The 16,308-nt window shown below is 42.5% G+C and overlaps 1 protein-coding gene across 1 annotated transcript in view; it reads right to left on the bottom strand.

Annotated features, from left to right (window-relative positions):
* Positions 1-9,772, bottom strand: part of LOC113586480 (retinoic acid receptor beta) — a 101,549-nt gene extending 91,777 nt beyond the window's left edge. The window contains exon 1 of the mRNA XM_081716292.1: positions 9,446-9,772. The gene's annotated coding sequence lies outside the window, so the exon portion shown is untranslated. The remainder of the gene's footprint in view (positions 1-9,445) is intronic.
* Positions 9,773-16,308: the final 6,536 nt, after the last annotated feature.

The following is a 16,308-nucleotide window of genomic DNA, read 5'->3' as shown; positions in this document are numbered from 1 at the left end:
TTACACAGCGCCAGCTGTGCAAACATGCTGAAGAATGCAGCAGACATTAAGAGCCTGGTTGATGGACAGATGAATATAGATCTGATACTCTGGGGTGCACAGGGAACAGTAAATGGACCACATTTTGCTTTGGTGCAAATGTGAATATGTGTGTTTAAATTCCTGATGGTAAAGTGAGAGATGGGAATGCAGCTATATTGCTTAAGTGGTTGTAAATCTGGGGTTCTGGGAAATCTGAGATAATTAACTAGCTGTCTTAATGTCTGCGCTTGTTCGTGTGCATGTACGTGCACGTGTGCGTGTGTGTGTGTGTGTGTGCGTGTGTGTGTGTGTGTGTGTGTGTGTGTGTTTATGCTGATGTGGGTCTGCATGCACTTACCACCATGTGTGTATCAAGTCTGGGTGTTTATTGGTGAGGCTCAGGATAGAAGACCCCTCATTCTTGCTCTGACACAAACCCTCTCCTGTGCCCATTCTTTATGAGCCTGTGCTGCCTGAGATTGATCTCCTTCCCAAAGGGCTCTCTCTCTCTCGCTGTTGTCAGTCACATATCCTGGCATTCAGTAGCAGTGGACTCAAGTATTTTCACAACTGACCTTTTCTTGCTGGTCATCTAGAGGTCAGACGTGCTGCTCTATTTGCATTCTGAGCTGATGGTTCATAATTCAGTGTATTTATAAAAGATCACTTATAACACTTACAAAATGTGACATCAGATTAAAAATATGGAACTGACATCTGATCTGCTTCAAATCATAACTGGTTACACAAGTACAGTTATATATATAAGGCCAGGTGTTTTAAAGTATATACCTTCAGTTAAATTCTATCAACAAAACCCCTTGAATATATGCAGTGGTGGTGTGGGGTTTACATTTTAAGTTTCTGATCAGTATTCTACCATAAACAAGCCAGTCCAGTATCCTTTGTGCTTTGTGGATGTGCTACAACATTGGGGAGAGAATCTGGATTTGTGATACAGAAAAAGGGAGCAACTTGCCATCCTTTAGCGCAGGTCATGCTGGGTAAAAGCCCATGAGCGCAGCGTCTGCTTTGATAGATACAAATTGAATTATTCGAGCTCAGAGTCCTTTTTGTGGATGCGAAAAAGATCATTGGTTTGGGTTCCTGTGTCCATTCCTCATGGAGCGGGACAAAGACAATGCCAAAGGGGAAAGGTAAGGTCACAATCCATCATGGAGAGATCAGAGAGAGAAAGAGGGGATCGATCTAGGTTGAGAGGAAACCACTGGCCAAGTGTGTGCATGTGTAGCTTGTATGCATTGCAAAAAGGTATAAGAACATGGGAATATGTATATATGTAAGATTCAGAAGGTACAAAAATGTATGTGTTAAACATTCAAAAAACCTCTCTGTGGACCACATGTAAAGTCTAAAACATGCCATGATAGATTTGTGCCATTCATGGTAGAGGTTTTCCTGTAGTGCCTGCCTGCATACCTGCAGTATAAGGACTTTAGCACTGGAAGTGCTTGATGTTCTCTGCTTTCACCTCCTCAGTTTTTGACACGCAACCCTGTGCAGAATGCCCTCAGGCCTGGCCTGACCTCTGATACTCATCCCTGTTACTGAATTTAACTGGCTGACACTAACACTGACAAACAAACACACACACACACACACACACACAGACACACTGAGTTTCTCACCCAGTTTCTGTCACCCAACCAAACACATGAACCCAACGTTGCTAGTCCCAACAAACAGAAGGGCTGCAGTTCGTTCCATTATGAAAGCTAGCCCACGAGGTTCTATAATATCAAGTTCCTGATGGAACTGTTGGGTTCTAAGGTCCATGTTTGCAGTCCTATATTAATATTCAGGCCAGCATGTGAGCAAAAAAAATGAAAGTGACGAAGAGACAGACAGAGAGCGAGTCCATTTGAAGATGAAAACCTGACGGCTGGGAATATAGGCACAAACTCGTTCCTTTCATGACTAAAAGCGCTACACACCGCTGCTGCTCCCATTGTCCACCCCATGCCTTTTTAAGCGCACAGCCCTCCAAATGAGAATGACTCCACTGACTAGCCCGGGTGTTTTATACAGAGAGGTTCCATAGGCAGCAAATCATTTAAATTCCTTGGGCGGACGAGCACGGCTCATCTGTCTGACTCCTCCGTATAAGAGCACTCCCTCAGAGGCGCGCTTTAAAGTGCTCTCATCGTGCGTCGTCACACCCCTTATTCCCGCTGTTGTCTGAAGCGCAGTGCTTCGGTATGGATTCTGCCACTGATGTCCCATTTTCTCAGGGCCCTATGCGTGCAATTAAAGGCTTCATGAACTTGCGGTAACATCTTCAAATGGCAGGGCTAACTATTGGCTGCCCAACGTTAATTGCACAAGTGCAATTAGAATCTCATTAGGAACACTAGGATAAAACACAAGGAGACACAGTATTTAAAGTGTCACAAAAAGGCCAACAAGTGGAAGTGGTCACATTTGAGGACTTTTTGTAGCTGTCACAGAAATCTACAATGTTTTTGCTGTTTCTTGGAACATACAATTAAATGGGACAAAAAAAAGGCCTTTGATTTGAAATGTTCAAGTTAATGTCAAGATTAACAGGCATGGCTGAGAGTGTTTAGCTGCTCAGATGTGATGATGTGGGTCATGAACAGACTCTGGCAGTCCAGCTGAACAAGATAAGATCCTCTGTGCTCTTTCCACAAAAGTTTGGCATTTTGACTATGCTCCAGATGCAACTCGTCTTCAGTACTTCAAAGATGACGCCCTTGTTTCAAACACAATTTGCTTCACCATTCATGGCATTTTTGATCAGGGACATTTGCTCTTTTGAAAAAACGGCATCGTGCCAGCACAAACATCTTATGGGGGGGATGCTGTTTGGCTGTTTGATAAGAACACAGTGGGAGTCCATCTGACATCTTTTTCATCACAGCACGATTTATGATGTTTGAGATGTAGTGTTTTGATGACAATTTGATAGGATAAAGAGACTAAATTCATAATGTCAGAGAACATCAAAGAATTCTATATAAAAACTGCTAATCTTTTGACTGAAGTGTCAGACTTTATAACATCTCTTCATAGTTTTGGGGCAGTGATGGAGCAGAGGTTGTCTGGATTAGGTAAGTTAAACTATGTTACAAGAACTATAAATTTTGATGCAATCCCAGTTGACTTTCCACAGTTCTGTATTTGGCCTGCTACTTTCTCTCCCCTCTTTCTAAATGGGTATCTGCTAACTGGAAGGAATATTGAGGACACGTCAGTTGTGCAGCACTATGAGCACAGGTTAGCAGCGTGGACGGGTAAACATTTACTTAGGCCAAAGTATTATGTTTATGCAGATACTCAAGTGGCTTCCTGAGAGAGAAAAATAAAACCTTCAGATGTCAAAGAAGATTTGTGTTATAGCTCTCAAAGCACCATGCTCTTAATCAGTCATTGCTGCTAGTGGAGGACGGAGCAGACCCTCTGCCAAGTAGCAGGAGCTTTCCGGCTCACCAAAGAGGAAGTCTCACAGGAAGTAGGAGGGAGGAAGGCCGGAAGGACATGCAGAGGAGGTGAAGGTGGAGCTTGATTTCCAGTTCTTTCCCAAAATAATTCTGGGATGCAGAAGCAACCAAAAAACCCAACTCTGCAGCTGCAACAGCATGGCAACACAGGCCACAGGCTTTTTTAGAGCATTTTAGCAGGTATTATGCTGAGATTTTTTTTAAATTTGCTGATTGGCCATGCAGTACTGAAGAGGACTGTACCACTGCCTGCCTGTTTCTCCTGGCATTCTTTGGGGATTGGTGGGGAAAAGGCAGATAGCCAAGGAAGACCCCTCGCTAGACATGGCGGACGGGTACAAACACTTGGCACAGCCAACAGCTCAATGATGCCAGCAGCCACACTGGCGTCTACCTACTGCCGAGGTTCAGCAAGAGGTGAATCACTGTTCAGGCTAGTAGCAAGAAACCTACAGCTGCAAGCCTGCTGTTAAAGAGAAACATAGGCTGCTTTAGGATAACACACAATGAACGTGGTTGTGTAGAAGCCTGCAGACTGCCTTGAACAGCAGTCTTCCATGCCCAAATGAGGCTGAATGTTCATGCTGTATAAGCCATGAGGAAGTCTGCTAGATGTAAACAATGCAGCTTCTAACTCAGGAGTTCCTGAGGAATCTATAAGGTGGACCACAAAGAAGGGTTCAAACCCGGACAGGTTTATTTAGCCTCACAGTAATTGCCAATCAACCAATTTGCTACAGAAACAGTGACTCTGGCAAGGCCTGCAACAAGTAGGATGAACATGTACATCATCAAGTAACGAGATTTATTCCGTTTGCCTCATTAAGGCCGCCTACGTTCCAGGCTAATAAAAGGAAGTGAAAGTCTTGGGCTGTGAGGGGAGCCTTTTTTGAACGGCATATTTTTTAATGTGGATGCTGTAATTACTTCCATGGAACCACAGAAGAGACTGAAATGAACTCATTTGTGAGGCAAAGAGACCGAGAGAGAGAGAGAGAGAGAGAGAGAGAGAGAGAGGGAACGAGAGAAAGGGAAGGAGGGAGGGAAATAATGTAAGGAAGGAGAAGTGAAATGGAGGGATGGGAGGGAGTGAGAGCTGAAAAGATCTTGGAGGGGAGAAATAATCTGAGCCGTGTTGCTGAGATTTGTCCACTGTCACGCGGCTGAGGAATCTGCTGCATTGCGCCCCTTCTCCGGATCTCTCCGGAATTTCTCCAGAATCTCCTTTGAATTTCTGTAGCTGACACTATATATTTTTTTCCTCAATTCTAAAACCTGCTGTCCCCATCAAATGTGCCTCTGCTCACATTGTTGCTACCCCGAGGTTATGAATACTGTACACTTCAAGATACAGCGAGATCCATTCGACCAATTAAAGCACTGCAAATGAAACAGATGAAATCTCAGTAAACAAGGTCATGAGCAAAGTCGTTGGCTCCGCACCTGAAACCCTGAGGAACCACTCCCCCCCCCCGTCCCGAAACCGGAGGTGCGGACTCCGAATGGCAGGCAGACGGAAGAGCGGAGGGAAGGGGACACAGGGAGGGGGGCGAGAGCACGGCGGAGAGTCCCACCGGCATGCTGCACTCACGAGCGCCAGCAGCGCGTCGGGTAACAGGGCGAGGGCGGCTCAAAATGAGAATGCGAGGCATTTGCAATGCAAACGAGGACTGTTTTTAAAGCCGAAATGGGGTATCCTTCAAGTAACATCTGCGGTGGGGCGATGCAAGCCCCTCCCCCCTCCCTTTCAGAAAGTTAGCGGGGGCGAGGTGGGAGCCGATGAAAGGGGCAACAAAGGGGCGGGGCCACGCCTTCACCACACATTAGTGTCTGCTCCGGCCCACGAAACACTTCGCAAATGTTTAAATGGCACGCATTTTGCCTTGGTCTCATAACACGGGCCCCATCAACTCATTAATTCACTCCTTGCCTTTGTTTGCAAGTGTAGGCTGACAGTTTGGAGGCGTCAAACATTTGATATTTGTATGAAATAAATTCTGAAGATCAGCCTGATTAAACAGAAGGCAGAATAGCCTGGGCAGGTGTGGGCCATAATCTCCAAGTATGTGACATAAGCATGCACACTCATTGAAAAACTGTAAAAGTCATTTAAAAACTGTAAAACCCAAAAGCATATCTAAAGTATATCCAAATCTGATGATATTTAAAGCTTAATCCCTAAGATTGTCCCTCCCTAAAAAACCTTTAGGATAAAAGACACTACTTTACCCCTTTCTAAACCCAATATCATTCAAAAGTGCTAGGTTTTATTGAGGCAAACTAAACACTCAGATGCAATTTTTACATAGGGTTCATGGTAAGTAATCAGTATGCCAGCTAGGTTTGGTTCCTTACTGAACAAGATATCTTTCATTCATTATTGATGCTTTGAGAGAGCAGTCTAGCCCTGAAGGCCCACTAGGATTCCCACAGCCAGACCTGGCATCAAACACTCCTCTATAATCTCTTCTTTTTTCTCACTCTACTCTCGCGTTCTCTCTCACCCCACTCCACATTATGTGGCTCATCTTACCCATTTACTGAATTCCTCTACACCAACAAGGTTTAATTATACAATAATTTGCATCGTTATATGGGCGTTAAGATCATATTTTCAATCCACCCCCCCACCCCCCCCACCCCGCAACAACTCCGCTTTCTAATTGAGAGGCAGCGTGAATATCTGAAAGCCGAGCTTGGCTATTTATGCAATAAGGTATGCAACATTTACAGTTTGTGTGTTCAAATGATAACCAGTGGCCTCTTTATGGGACTGTCTATGTAGAGAGGGTACTGAAGGACTGACACTGTTTGCCTCAGTAATTACTTCTATGATCTCCTTTCAAAAGGCTGACTAGCTGCCACTTAATACGAGGCAGTATAAGCCCTTTCATGCAATTCAGTGTCTAAATGACAGCTCTATTGCAGGAAGTGATATAAAACCCCTCAAACAGAGAAGCCATATTGACACATGTTAGGGATTTATTGAGGATTTGGATTAGAATGTGCTTTAAAAAGAAATGCAAAAAATATAAATTTGGACTAAATCAGGGAAAGCATTTTCCAGTTCAACCTTGCAATATCAGCTATGAAATGATCTTTCAGCTGCCAACAATCTTACCGGTTAGTTATAGTTCAAAGTGTTTCTCCAACATCAGTTTGGTAAACTGACATATCCACTGATGGTAGCACACTGACAGTGCTAAGAGGACGCTCTAACCCTAGCACCTTGCACAAGGGAGAGAGAGCTTCTTGTATTTTCTGCCAAGGTTTCTGCTATTTAGCTTTGCAGTTGTCGAAGAGAGAACTCTCCTAAGAGAGCCTGTCTGAATCTGTTGTAAGGCAGAGTGTACAGCAATCTGGGAGCTGATTCTCACCTAAAGAAACACACTATGACGAATGTGGTCATGAATGTGTATGTGTATGATCGGGATAGCAAAATCCAGTTTTAAAAAATCTAACTTTTAGGATGAAGCATTTAGCAGTGGTGCAGGGTATGATTTTGAAACTCAAGAGTCAATGAATTATTTCTGCAATTAATTAATTAGACACTAATTTATAGTTACCAACTTTTACCACAATAGCTCCACATGGAAAAACTAAGAGACTAAAGAAAGATCCTAAAAATGAATAAACCAGCACTGTAGTGTGCCTGTAACGCAGAATGCAACAATTAAATGACTTTCCTGTACTTTACATCTTTAACACCATTAAATAAACTGATAGTGGAGAAAAGCCCTTGCTGATTAAAAACCATTATACCATTTTCTCTTAGCCAATTTAAAAGACTGAATGGAATATTTAGCAAGGATTTCACAATGCTTATATCAGCCAGCACAATCCTAAGACTTCTAGTCCTATCGAGTTAACTTTAAAGGAGAGGATTTCTATAGGGACTGACATTATAGAAAGTTTATATAAGCTCAGCAGAGAGCGAGAGAGGGAGGGGGAGAGAGAGAGACTTTTCAGAAGTGTAACACAGTGCACGTCAACTTTTCAATGATAAATTTCTTCTCTTCCGCGAGAGGACTTTGCCACCTACTGACTGTAGACTGCTATCACATTACTTTTACCAGGTAGTACACGGAGCAACCTGTCTTGTAAGAGCTTGTTTAAGAATGTATGTTGAAGCAAGGAACTAGCTGGGGATTTGGTTGACCTATTAAATGTTATCTGACTTCATATGAACAGACTTGGATCCTTAAATGTAACGGAGTTTGACTAATTAATAGAAATCAATCCAGTCCTTTATAGAGGCCTGTTAAGATGTATGAGGGCATTAAAAAAATCTTTGAGATGGGCATAAGCCTACACATTAAAGAAAAATGAATTAAGAAAATCAAACTTCAGCACAGAAAGGCCAGCAAAATTAACAACATTATTAATGTAGGCGTCCTTGAGGCTACTGCATCTCCAAGGTCCATCCTTTGATATATTTCTCCGACTCATTAATTTTGCATAGCTGAGAGCATAATCGCCACCTAATGCTCAATATCTTCATTATCCTGGAGCTCCGAGAACTGGGCTTAGCTGCCTACAACACATGAATTCTAATAAGAACTGCAGAAACATCCTAAATATTCTAAAAGCTTCGCTTCTTCTGTTCAGCCGGAAAAAGAACACCGGAGGAGTTAAGACTTTTATTCAGTTTCATGGTGCGTAGTGCATGGCAAAGACATCCTGGCAAATGAGTGTGCTAATCAAAAGGCTCACAAGTCAATTGGCCAGCGTTAGCATACTCCAAAGGGTTTCCTATGCAGCCCATTCAGCAAGTGAAACATCAAAGGCTTCTCGTTTACGTATGTGGCAACCATGAAAGGCACTGGGAAAGAGATTTCAAAGGAGGAGCCCGAACCAAGCCTGAAGGAAGAGCAGATCTCCATGCCTGCCTGCCATAGGTATGCCATGCCTCAAATAAAGCTGTTACTGAGAGAGACAGAGAGAGAGAGAGAGAGAGAGAGAGAGAGAGAGAGAGAGAGAGAGAGAGAGAGAGAGAGAGAGAGCAACGACCAGGAGAGTTGTTTGCTGTTACTTGCTAGTCTTACTGCTTTGGCACAGGTTGGGTGTCTGATTTTGCCATGTGCTTGTTTACAGTGCTTTTTGTACTATATGCTTGTTTGTGTGCTATATAGATTCTTTGATTGCTCATAGTTTCAATGCTCAAATTTTGCATCCATCCTCTATGCAGTAGGTACTGATGTATATTAGTGCAATGTTCTGTTAAGAACCACCATTCACTCTGGCTATATATGTTGGCATATATATATTTATATATATGGGAATATGTTGTCTATATATATATATATATATATATATATATATATATATATATATATATATATATATATATATATTCAATATATTCAATAACAGACGACACAAAACATAATTTTTGATGGCCTTTGAAAAGAAACATACGGTTTGAGCCATCTCAGATCACAGATATCAACCTGTATCATGTGCAGTTGCTAATAATATACTAAAAATTTACATGAACTTAACTTTTATAAAAATATCATTCTCAGTGACAAGCCGGTCAGTTCCCCAAGAACCGGAGGACCTGGCGTGATATGTGGACAGGGCACAGACGGAGACGTGCATGCGGCAGCAGCAACATCGCGCGCGTGTGCAGGGAGAGCGAGACACAGACATCACTGGATGTGACAGGTTATATAAGGGGCCAGAATTCTCCCCCGGCCGTTTAGTTCGTGAGGTGAAGGGATTTTCACTTCATACGAACGACTCTAAGTATAGGTTAAGTCTCACCAGTTCCCCCTTAGACCCGTTGGTTACATTTCTATACTGATTTACATGTTACATAACAACAATAGCAGCTGTACGTGTTTCCGAAGAACCTTTGTTTGTTAATTATTAACGTAAGTGCTATAGCTGTAAAACCGTTTCAAAGTGCTCAAAGAAATAACGAAACGCTTGTCACTTACCTGCCGGTTACTGAAGATGAAACCATCGCATCAGTAGCCTACTTTCTTGATATCCCCAAATATTATTTTCTTTCCTCTTCTAAGAAACCCTTTTAATATATTTGCCTCGCAAAACGCAGTCAGTGCTAAGCGACAAGGTCCTCCGTTACACCGACCTATCGACTCTGGCAGCGGTTGACAGCGAAGACCGGAGTTCCCTCACACAAGAAACAAAAAACAAAAAAAGAAATGCAGTGTGACAGGTGCGCGAGGTTGAGAGGCGGGAGGCTGTACCGAGTCACGCCTCGTGCAATAATGTCATGATCTTAGAGCACGAGCTTTTCTCCTGTTTGAGTGAGGAGCGCGAGCGGAGACCTCTCACTGGAGAGTGCTCTGTCTGCTCCGGGTCGTCTCCTCCGCCTTAAGTCAGCTGATTGTCAGGTCCGACGCTGGATTTGCCCTTGACTCGAAAGTGCAACGACACACATAGCCCGTGCAATCAAAACCGTTAACTCTAAACTTTTTGTTTTTGATTATATGTGGACCTTTTTGTCATAACAAGTAAAACATTTCAATCCTTTGGGATTTTACAAAAGTCACAGAAATGCATTATTTTTATCAGGTGGATTTTTACAAAAGATCCCCCCATCCTAGTACAATGTGAATTATTCACATAACCTACTTTTCAGTAACATAATGCAGATATCAAGTAGAATGTTTATTCAACTGAAAATGAGTAAATCATCTGAGTCTAAATTTGACAGATGGCTTCGCAATTAATTGTAAATTATTTACAATGGGATGCGTCTTTTGTTAGAGCTGTAGTTAAAAAAAGGCATAGCCTTCCAGAATTACTAACACCCATAGTAATGTTGAGCAAATAAGTGGGAGAAAAAAAGCCAAAGTAATTTATCAGCTTAATCTTACACTGAAACAAATTAGATAAATCGAATTTGTAACATTGGAAGTAGAAAAGGCATATAAAAAGCTCACATCACAGGTACTAACACCCTTACATTTCTAGGCCACTTTCCTCTCTTTTTTTTCCAAAATAAATTCTTCTCTCATAATGCTGAGTGAGATGTGAAAACAAAAAACAATGGACCTTAGACCGATCCTGCATACAAAAATCTTTATATCTTTCTGATTCCTTGCTGCTAGCTTGTGGAATCTCTGCCCATCACCAACCTCAGTCTCCTGACAGGTAGCCAGATTTTAATCTAAACCCTGTGATTCCGTGTATCCTAACAAGATTCCCATGGTCTTTGGAAGGAAAACAACCTCACAGCATCACAAACCCACTGTCATATTTCACAGCTGGGATTAGGTTATTTTCTGCCTGACCTTCACTCTTTTCATGTCAAACTAGCATTTGTTTGTTGCTGAAGGCTCTACTTTAGTCTTATCCATCTGCAGAATCCGATTTTGGTCAGTAATGCTTAGTGAAGTCAAGGTGCTTATGTTTGGGCCTATACAACAGTAGAGGCCTTCTTTTGCCAAGCCTTCGAAAGAATTAACTGACATACAGATGCACATATAGACATATGAGTGTCTAACTAGTTGTGGAGAGTTCAAGATCCCAGGCTGCTATAACTTTTGTGACTGTCCAGTTGTGCTCTGCTAACCTGCTTCCCTGTTCATGTCCTGTCTCAGACAGGTTCAGAGCCAACCCCAGTTGTTCAAAATGTCTCAAAATAGTGGAGCTAGTGTGAAAATAATTTTATAGCCATTGTCTGATTTATGACAATGGATTTATGCAATCTTTTGTCGCTTGTAATTATTGTGTTCTCTGACCCTTTTTAAAAGATAAAGTAATTGAATATAAAAAAGAGCTCCAAAATCTGTGGAAGGGGTTAGGATACAGGAAACATTCAACACATAGCTCTACAAAGGTTAACTTAAATATTTACGAGAAGAATTACTTCTGATATAAAAGAAATTGCCGAATATCCGAATACCTATTTTACAACAATAGCTACAGATTTAGAACAACTTCCTAAACATTGTCGTTTGTATAATGAAAAGCAAGTACAAAACATTTATGCCCAGTAAGGTATCCAGTCTGTATGCTTTTCTTTCAATAAAGCTAACGAAGCCACGGTATGAAACATATTAAGTGAACTCAAACCTAATAAGGCAGTGGGTTTAAATGAGATTCCTGCCAGGACTGAAAGTGACTCTACAAGAGTCATTACTCCTTGTATTAGTCATATTATTAATTTTTCCACTGAACAAGGCAACGGTACAAGAGGAGTTCAAGATTGTGTGAATTGTTCCTCTTTTAAAAAGCTAGTAAAACCGAAGAGGGGAATTACAAACAAGTCTTAGTCTTATTCATTTAGTTTATGGAAAAGTTTATTCATGAGCAGATCATTTTTCATGGCATGGTTTATTTTATGAGATCGCGTTCCACATAAACTTGTTTGTTGTATTTAACTGATCTTATTGGGAAGAAGGACATTTTCATGGCATGGTCATATTGGATCCCAAAAAGAATACTATAAATTATAACATTTTGCAATATAAATTAAAAATGATAGACTTTTGGGAGATGGCCAATGAGAGAGCTAAATTTGATCTCACAGGAGGATCTCATAGAGCTGATATAAATTGGATACTTTCAAGTTCTAAAGAAATTGTATGTGGAGTACCTCAGGGAAACATTCTTGGACCTTTAATTTTCATTGTATATTAATGTTTTTAAAACTGTTTGCTCACACAAACATTTTCTTTAGGCTGAAAATGCTGCATTGTTAGTGTCTCATAAAGATAAAACTGGTAGAAGGTAGAAACTTGGTTGTCTGATAAATGGAGGCCATCATGTTAGGTTCTCAAAATAGGCTAACAAAACCTTTAGATTATACATGCTTTAATTTAAATCGAATAGCATTAATTACAACTGGACACTAAAGACTACATTTCTAGCTAGGAAAGCGGCTTTAATAGATGTAACCACTTTTTAAAACTTTATTCTGGTAGAGAGTAAGTGAAATTGAGACTTACCCACAAAAGTCTAAATAAACTAGTTCCAAGCTCCCTACATTATTCATTTAGTAAAAGGTCTTCACAAATATAAAATTAGAGGGAGTGCTACTAAACTTAGGCTACTGAGATTTAATAGTTTAATGGGCAAAACCACATTTTTCTTAACCACTTACAAGTTGAGAGCAGCTTTAAACATACATTGAAGAAATAACTGCTACATGACACATTGTAGTATTTTTGTAATATTTCAATGCAATTTTCATTTATTGTTTCTTATCATCTTGTTGTTGTTTTTTTTACAGGGGACCACAATGAAAATAAGCCAGGCTTTGTGGTTTTGACCTCAGCAATCACTTTTTGTGTCTTGAATGTTTTGTTTGAATACAGTTGACATCTGCAGGGTGAGAGCGAGACATGAGTGTAGGAAAGGGGTGTGTTTATTCTTGATCATAGGAATACGACGTGAAACAAAAGAGCACAGTGGCAGGCTGGCAGAAATGCAAACAGAAACCATAATCGCTGGCAGTAGTACTGGAGGCGTTTAAGATGCAGCAGAGTAGCAGCAGCACTCTGGGCATCTTCTTTGGCACAGAACAGGCGAGCAATGTGCACCGCTGGACAAGCAAACCTGCGGGATTTATATAAGGGGAGAAAGTAAGGAGGAAAACAAAGCACAGACTCCCAGTCAGGCAACTGGGGAATGGGGAAGGTGCAATGTGTGTGCGTGGCGGTGGGCGTGTTCCTCAGGAGGGGTGCTTAGTGCACCATGACAGTAGTCTTATATGTATTCACTATCCATCTATCCATCCCCTATGTTAATGGAAGACTAAATGTGTTTAGCCTGCATACTCCTGGAAGTATTTAAGCACGAACTTGGGAACTTAACAGTGCCTGGATACTCTTGATTTAAAATTATAAAATATGAATAAGATTATCTATAATTTAGATTTTATTCTAAAATTTATTCAATTTCTAAGCTATCCAGCAATCATGATTTTGTAAAGCATTCATTTGTAATGAAGATTTTTCCCAGAACATACTGAAAGATTAGAGTTCTTTTATATTTTCAGAAAAAGGTCAAGCTGATAAACAAAGGCTATTTTCATAGATAAGCTCTTCAAAGCTAAGCTTTGTTTTGCTTCTCCTCACAAAGGCTGGCACTGCCATATGTTTTATTTTACAGCGACATAAAAAAGCTTAGAAAGCCTCAATTATCACAAGCTCTGCATGAATGAAAACTGACGATGTGGTAAGCTTCGGGTGCATCCATCCTGTCAGCTTCTCATCTTCTCGTCTTCTCTTCCTCAGCTTCTCTTCTCTTCATCGTCTCTTCCCCTTATTCATCTTCTCTTCTCTTCTTCCTCTTCTTCTCTTCTCGTTTAGATCCAAACGTCTGCTTCACAAGCACCGCAGAGCTGCGGTCTTCCCCCATTTCCCCCTGCACACCCGACGCGAGCGGTCTATCGGCTGAGTGCGTCGACGTGGCTGCAATGGGGGGAAAAGCGCTTTTCCGTACTAAAATAAACCCATCCAGTCTACCGCTCTAAATAGAAGCCGTTCTCCCTCCCTCTCCTTGACTGGTGGTGTTCGGCGTCTTGAGCCGTGTGGTGCTGCACAGTCGGAGCAGTCTGGACGCTGGCTGTTCTGCTCAGCTACAGGCCCCGGGCGGCGTGGTGGTGGAGGCAGTGGTGGAGGTGAGGGGGAGCTACAGGCATTATTATCCTGAACGATGAGAACGTCGGAGGGACTGGAGTGTCTGCCATTGTCTTGTTAATGCTCTCGCTCCTGTCAAGCCCTCACTACTGCACCCATCTCTCTCTCTCTCTCTCCCTCTCCCTCTCTCTCTCTATCCCCCCCCTCTCTCTCTCCCTCTCTCTATCCCCCCCTCTCTCTCCTCTCTCTCTCTCTCTCTCTATCCCCCCCCCTCTCTCCCTCTCTATCCCCCCTCTCTCTCTCCTCTCTCTCTCTCTCTCTCCCTCTCTCTATCCCCCCCCCTCTCTCTCTCTCTCAGGAAAGATGATGTCGTTATCAGCATGGGTAGCTGAGTGTGAATTTCTCTTCCTGGAGATATTGTCTGGGCCCTCCTCACACGGTGAGGGGAAAGGAAGAGCAATCGCGTAGTGCGGGGGGAAACTCCTCTTTTTGACACTGCATCCACTCGCTGCTCCTTATCTCTGTCATTTACCGGCCAGCCACACAATTACCCCCAGCGCCTTTATTCACACATGCCGACATGCCGTTAGTCTCTCACACGCCCGGGCAAGTTTTTCCAGGGGGCTCTGGATGACATGCACACACACAGGTTCATTAGGGAGACTATTGAATGTAGATGGGACAGCTTGAGTCATATTTTAAATGTGAGGAGCCTCGGCACTCAATAACATTTTAATAAGCTGCTGCTCTGTTGTCTCTCCTGATGAGTGCAGCTCTCTGTCGCCACAGCATAATCTAATGGTGTGTGTGTGTGTGTGTGTGTGTGTGGGCACATTTGCACATGTGTGGTTGCACGAGTGTGTAGGTAAGCATGTTTTGGTTAGAGAATGTGTGCTTGTGTGTGGATGTGCATATATGTGCAACTAATGTAATCTGTGTGTGTGTGTGTGTGTGTGTGTGTTAGAGAGAGAGAGAGAGAGAGAGAGAGAGAGAGAGACAGAGAGAAATGCATCTCTGTATTTCAGCAAGTGAACTTGAACTTGTTAAAAATCATCTGACCTGACCAAAATTGGCCTTCTGCGCATCTTCAGTTCATCAACATGGTATCTCATCACTGTCCTGCGACAGCCAAATTACAGTGCTCCTGACCAGGTGAAGAGTGATGGCCATCTGGGCCCGGACCTCCACGGAGAGCCTTGTGGTAGGGGACCGCCGCAGCCGATCAATGGGCCGCTTCCCAGTTTGTCTTGTAAAGGTTAAACTCCCGACAGGGGCTTGTTTGGCCTGATTTAAGTCTGTTGTTATAGACCCTACCCGCAGACCTCAGATCATCTCTCTCCGCCGCGCCTGCTTATTGCAGCCATCAGAAGCTCGGCCTCCAAGCTGACCTCAGAGTTGTCGTGAGAAACCATGCATGACTGCCCCGACATGAACAGATTCTCAACCAGCCAGTCACCCAAATACACCCCTCCTTGTTGCTCACATTCATTCTCAAGGCTGTGATGTGGGTGTGGGGGTGGTACTAGAAGAGTCCATAATTTACCTGTCTATCAACCTACGTACTAAACAGAGAAAGACATCTTTGGTATGGTCAGAAGTGATGTGCTGTCCACACACGCTGCCCAGATCTTCCGACTGCCAACATAATTACAAAAGGTCTGTTTGGCAGGGCAGGCTCCTGGTAGACAAGCCGTTGACTGATAAAATGTTCTTGGCTCCCTTCAGCTCCGCAAATGGTAAATATGAATTTGAAACACTTACCTGTCAGTAGCAGGTCATCCGTTTGGCACGGATACATTTTCCAAGCCCCCCCTTCTCACCATTGTAGTATGGCATATATTACAAGATCACATCTATACTGCTCCTAGTGTTAAGTCAGCAAGCTTGCCTTAGATGTTTCATATTTCATAGTGACGGGTGTGGAAAGCACATTGGGGAGGGAGCAGACACAAGGATACACAGACACACACGTGCGTGTGCGCACATGCACAGTTTTTGATTATTGCACCAATCCTGAAACCTGCACAGTCGGTAAACTGTATTTTTTTTCTTGACAGAAGTGTGCTCCATCACTGATTGGTGTAGAGTCAAGTCATCGTAAGACATGTGCTTAAGAAAGGTTAAGTAAATGTACACACAGACAGGTGGTACACACAACAGGGTTAAAGAACCACCTACAGTAGACAAGGAGGGACTGTGCTTTCCTGACTTGCATGAGTCCTGTGTTGTCTCAAATAATTTACTTA

The sequence above is a fragment of the Electrophorus electricus genome, chromosome 6, assembly GCF_041902795.1.
Source record: "Electrophorus electricus isolate QZ-2024a chromosome 6, ASM4190279v1, whole genome shotgun sequence".
NCBI lineage: Eukaryota > Metazoa > Chordata > Actinopteri > Gymnotiformes > Gymnotidae > Electrophorus > Electrophorus electricus.
The sequence above is the reverse complement of the archived record's forward strand: the minus strand, read 5'-3'. Positions and strand labels throughout refer to the sequence as shown.